Below are 6,000 nucleotides of genomic sequence, written 5' to 3' on the forward strand. Positions count from 1 at the left end.
CTGAAGAAGGGCTTATGCCCGAAACGTCGATTCTCCTGTTCCTTGGATGCTGCCTGACCTACTGCGCTTTTCCAGCAACACATTTTCAGCTATAATATTTATATGTGTTTATGCCTATAATTGAGATTAATAACGATTACAATACCTCAATTACCGGTGTAAACTTCAGTCCATTGTTTGGAATAATACAAATAAACTGTCAGGTAATCATAAATATAGATCTCATATCTTAACAATAAAACAGCATAGCTGAAAGCAAACAACATAATTGAAATCAGGGAAGAAGCTGTTTATTTAGACACATTGTTGCTCAGCGTTAACTTGATAAAAGGGACCTATTTGACTTCATTAATATTTGCATACTGTCCTTCAAAAGTAATTCATGATATGCTGTTCTAACATAATAACACACTATATAAATGCCAGTTGTACACTATAATAACCAAAGGCAGTGCTTTGTAACAATCCTCACCATGCATTGACCTAAAATCAGCATTTTTTGTGCCTAATTTGAGAAACTGTCCCTCATACTGTATCAGAGAATGCAACTGAATTGAGGCACTGAAATGATACATGTAAATCAAAAACAAATTTGTAAAATAAATAGCAATTACTTCCTGAAGATATATCTGCAGCGTGACCAGCCAACTCCTGCGACCTACTTGCAGTCAGAGTCCATGGGTAACATTGTATAAACCTGCTGTTGCAGATAACGTAAGGGAAATCAACAGCATAGAGTTCATCAAATATTTAGAATGGCTTTCCTGATTTGTTTATTTTTATCAGCAGGAAGTGAATTGTTTTCTTTTCTCTAAAATGCAATCTTCAAATATATGGACATTTGGTGACAACAAGATGGCCAAAGTATTCTCTACATCATACGAAGCCCGCAAAACTCACTTCAACAGTAAATAAAGGAATAGGTTAGTTTTGTAAGTTGCACTTTCCTTGAAATTGCCCATGGTTCTAGTTCTCTAGAAACTAATCAGTGGATTATTATTCTAAGATGATGATTGTTGTGTCAAGGCTGAAAAGGGGGGCTCAAAGATAACCAAGGCCGCTGAAGCAGTGAGAGACCAACATGTACATATTCACAACAACCATACTACAAATCAATGTTGGGCTCTTCATTTCACTTGCTCAATTAAGACTACTGGAACAAAAGTTAATTAATATGTGAAAGTAGAAAATAAATCACTTCAGTTTGATGATAAACAAGAACACTGGACTCAATAGCCATAATATAGAGTTCATTAACAAGTCTAATGAACTCCTTTGGGCAATAGAATATAGTGATGACAGATATGGATAATGGATTTTCTGAGATTTAGTTTCAGGCTAGGGGTTTCTAAAGAGGATGAAACTAATCAGGAAGAACCACTTGAGATGTGATAGGGAAGAGATGAGTTAAAAGTTATTGATCATAGACATACAATGTATTTGAAGGCTTAAAAAAGATGATGGCAGTTGAATGGCACAGAAAGTGGTATTTCCAACCAAGGTTTAGACAATGAACTCAACAATATATAAACTTTCATAATAAAGTAATCTTTTATCAGGGGAAAGGCATTGTCAGTAATCTACCCAAGTCTGATTAAGGATATAAAGTAATAAACTATCGGAGACTTTGGGGCAATTAGAAAAGTTTTCAAAGAAGAGCCAGGTCTAACATTTCTGAATGGTTGAACAAGTCGAGAAGACTTGGAGCATGAAAGAGATGCACTAGAAAAGAAGGAAAGAGCTGCTGGTACATATTCGGCATTCTGTTCAGTGTGGACTGGTCTTTGCTACATATCATGGTTGTATATTTTTGCTGTGTAATATGTGTTATATTTTATTTTAAATTGTTTAAATTCAACTTATCACCATTTTCATTGCAGTTGCTCATGTTTAGTTAAATTGCTACAAAACATATTCAAGGATTATTGCATCCCAACATTACTGATACTACAGGCTGTAGCTAGATGTGTGCTAAAAGAAATCTGTAAATTGGAACCCATGTGATCAAAATTGCTCAATCACCAGTCAAACAGTTTGGTTAATCATATCTATAAGCTGTTTTCTCCAATGAGCAGTACCTGGAACTTAGCTTTAGATTCAGACGATAAATATTCCAATGTACTATTACAAATGAAAATGAAAAACATTATGAAGTGTAACTATAATATACTACAGTTTTAACCCCTTAAGCTATAAATTAAAGCAATATATTTATAAGTGTACAACTCTGTATTTGATGATATGCAACATAAAGGTTTGATCAAACTTTATCTTTCCATTTTCCATAATCAGTACTTTATAGAATCCATTTCAGCTGTTAGAAAAAGACAGGAATATTAGCGTGTGGTTTCTCCTGGGAACATTAAAATATAAATTACAGTACTTTGAATTTCTATTTTATAGGCACTTACCTGAGAGCTAAGAATGTATTACTTAATAAGCACTGTCTAGCTTCATTTTTCATAAACTGGTATTCTGATATAAACCATTAATCGGATATAAAAGTAAAATGGTTCGCCGTTCATGATTTTGTGTGCTTTGCTAAGGGTTAGCATAGGAAATGATCCACAGAGCAACACCATGAGACATATACAGGGAAACAGGCAGTATGAGAGGTTGCCATGATTTTTCTTGGGTTCTTGTTCATAGAAATGTTTCTTTGGAGTCAGGAGAGAGAGCGAGTTACAGCTATGAATGATTTGAAATTTACAGATTTCTTTTAGCACACATCTAGTTATAGCCTGTAGTGTCAGATTGAGTGTAAGAACCTGCAAAGCTTGTCTTATGATCTAGATAACAGAAAATAAACCAACAATGTCCAGTTCATTAAATGTACAAAATGAAAAACTACTGCACTCATTTTTTTCACAGCTGGGGAGAAATATTTTTGTTTCTGAACTTTTCTGTCAGGAAAAGGTTGCTTCCTCAAGATATTTTCACTTTATAACTGTGCTAATAATTCAAACATATTTGTGGTTATGTCTTCCATTTCAGTTGTGTTAGTACTTAATGATATAGATTAAATGTGTTGCTAATGCACATGCTTATTTTAAGTTCATTCATTCAGCCAATTTGAATTAGAGTTTGAAAACTTCTCCTTTGTATTACTTTAATATGCATTCAGTGACTCAAATTTGATTATCAAGACAGTTAAGAGCCTGGTTTTGCAAGCAGTATCTCAAGATTGTATTCAGGTCCAATTAAAAACATTCCTTTGCTTATGGAATCTTAGAGTCAGTGTCACACAGTACAGAAACAGACCCTTAGGTCCAACTAGTCCATGCCAAACATAATCCAAAACTAAACTAGTCTCACCTGCCAGCTCTTGGTCCATATCCTACCAAACCTTTCCTATTCATGTACTTATTCAAGTATCTCTTAAACGTTGTAATTGTGCCCGCATCCATCCTTCCCCCAGGAAGATCATTCCACACACGAACCACCTTCTGTGTAAAAAAAAATTGCCTCACCTGTCAAGTGCTCAGTAAAGGTGAGATAGAAATGCTTGATTTCCAGATTCTTTGCTTCATTACATGGAGTTTTAATAAATACACGAGTTTTCCAACTTGCTTTGTGTTATTAAATAGAATATAGTAGTGTTAGGCTTTAATATATCCCATATAAAAGTCCCAAACATAAACCATTAATTATCCTGGCTAATGGGTCTCTGATACCTGGAACGTCTGCATTGCATGAGGGAAGAGGATAAAAATGTCAAAAGGAAAATAAATTTTTAAGCAGCCAGAGATCAAAAGAATGGCTGGATTCATTAAAGGACCTTTGTAGCCCACAGTTTAATTGAGGGAACTGTTGAAGTCTACATTCCTTCACCAAATGTTTTACACCTAGATCATATTATCATTAAATTAGATTGAATTAGTTGCAATGATTGAATTAAAGAAGTATGGTATCAAGATTTGGCAATTTGTTGTTTTTCATATTCACTCCCACATAGAAATCCTGAACCAATAATAATAACCACAATACTCCTAGGATCAGAATGGGTGGAAAATCTTATTTGTGCCAAGTAATTTAGGAATTGTGAGGTGAATGAACTTATACAACAGTTTCACTCTATTTAGACTGCTTTTAAGATGTTGATGATGAATTTCTGTCCAAAATCTTACACCCAATCCCTCTGTTAAAGCAAGCTTGGGAAGTTTCATTACTTTCCCTAGAATTTATGATAATTCTATCCTTGTGAATTGTACCAGCTGACATTTAGTGCGAATTCTGTTTGGGTCTGTAAAAGAAAGTCCAAAACCATGTTTGCTTCATTGTAGATGGAAAGTCTGCAGAGGGACTTCTTGCAGACTTCATCTAATGTTTCCTTCACGATCAGAGAAACAGAACATTGCTGTAATATTCCACTGATGATTCACTGTAAGTGTCACTAATGAACTATTAAAGGCATCAAGCGTTTTGTCCTGACAATTATATAACCTACCAATGAACATTCTTTACTTCTGACCTGATGGTAGTTAAGAATATCATTGATCAATGAAGATAGTTGAACCATGGAAACTATCCTGAGGAACTCCAACAATAATATCATGAATCTGGCCTCCAACAACCACAACTATTTTCCATTTTATTTGAAATAATTCCACCAAATAAAAAGTTTTTCTTCTGATCTCTACTGTGTGCGGTTCTGGTTGCCCTGCATAGAAAGGATATTATTAAATTGGAGAGGGTTCAGAAAAAATTACCAAAATGTTGCTGGGAATGGAGAGGTTGAGTCATAGAGATATGCTGGTTGGCTAGAACATTTTTTACTAGAGCATAAGATATTAAGGGGTGATTTATAGAGGTATATAAAATCATGTGGGGCATAGATAAGGTGAACAGCAAGGATCATTTCCCGAGCGTAGGGGAGTTAAAACTAGGGGGCATATTTTTAAGCTGAGAGGAGAAAGTTTTAAAAAGGGCATGAGGAACAACTTTTTTTCTCAGAGAGTGGTTCATGTGTGGAATGAATTGCCAAAAGAAGCGGTGGCTGCAGGTATACTTACAACATTTAAAAGACTATTGGATATGTACATGAATGGGAAACGTTTGGAGGGAAATGGGCCAAATGCAGACAGATGGGACTATTTTAGTTTGGGAGCATGGTCGACATGGACTAATTGGACTGAAAGCTATTTCCATGCTATATGACTCTATCACTTCAATTTTACTAGACTTCCACAATGCCACAATGATCAAATGTTGCCTGGATGTTTTGTGTTATAAGGTGAGGTTGGTAAGGCTGAGACTCTTTTCCCTGGAGACTAAGAGTTGACCTTAGAGAGATATATAAAATCACGAGAGGCAAACATAAGGAGATAGCAGACAGTTTTTCCTTATGGTAATGGAGTCTAAAACTAGAGGATGTAGTTTTAAAGTGAGAGGGGAGAGATACAAAATGATCCAGTGGAGTAATGTTTTCATGCAGAGGGTGGTGAGTGTCTGGAACGAGCTGTCAGAGGTAGTGGCCGAAGTGAATACAATTTCATCATTTAAAAAACATTTAGACAGTTACATAGATGGAGGCAAGCATGCAATGAAGGCAAGCATGCAGGTACAGCAGGTAGTGAAGAAGGCTAACAGCATGCTGGCCTTCATAACAAGAGGAATTGAGTATAGAAGCAAAGACGTGCTTCTGCAGCTGTACAGGGCCCTGATGAGACCACACCTGGAGTACTGTGTGCAGTTCTCGTCTCCAAATTTGAGGAAAGACATTCTGGCTATTGAGGGAGTGCAGCACAGGTTCACGAGGTCAATTCCTGGAATGGCGGGATTACCTTACGCTGAAAGACTGAAGCAACTGGGCTTGTATACCCTTGAATTTAGAAGACTGAGAGGGGATCTGATTGAGACAGAGAAGATTATGAAAGGATTGGACACTCTGGCAGCAGGAAACATGTTTCCGCTGATGGGTGAGTACCGAACCAAAGGACACAGCTTAAAAATACGGGGTAGACCATTTAGGACAGAGATGAGGAGAAACTTCTTCACCCA

Source organism: Chiloscyllium plagiosum, unplaced genomic scaffold (genome assembly GCF_037043375.1).
Source record: "Chiloscyllium plagiosum isolate Xiang-an unplaced genomic scaffold, Cpla_swu_hap1 HiC_scaffold_10, whole genome shotgun sequence".
In the NCBI taxonomy this organism is placed as follows: domain Eukaryota; kingdom Metazoa; phylum Chordata; class Chondrichthyes; order Orectolobiformes; family Hemiscylliidae; genus Chiloscyllium; species Chiloscyllium plagiosum.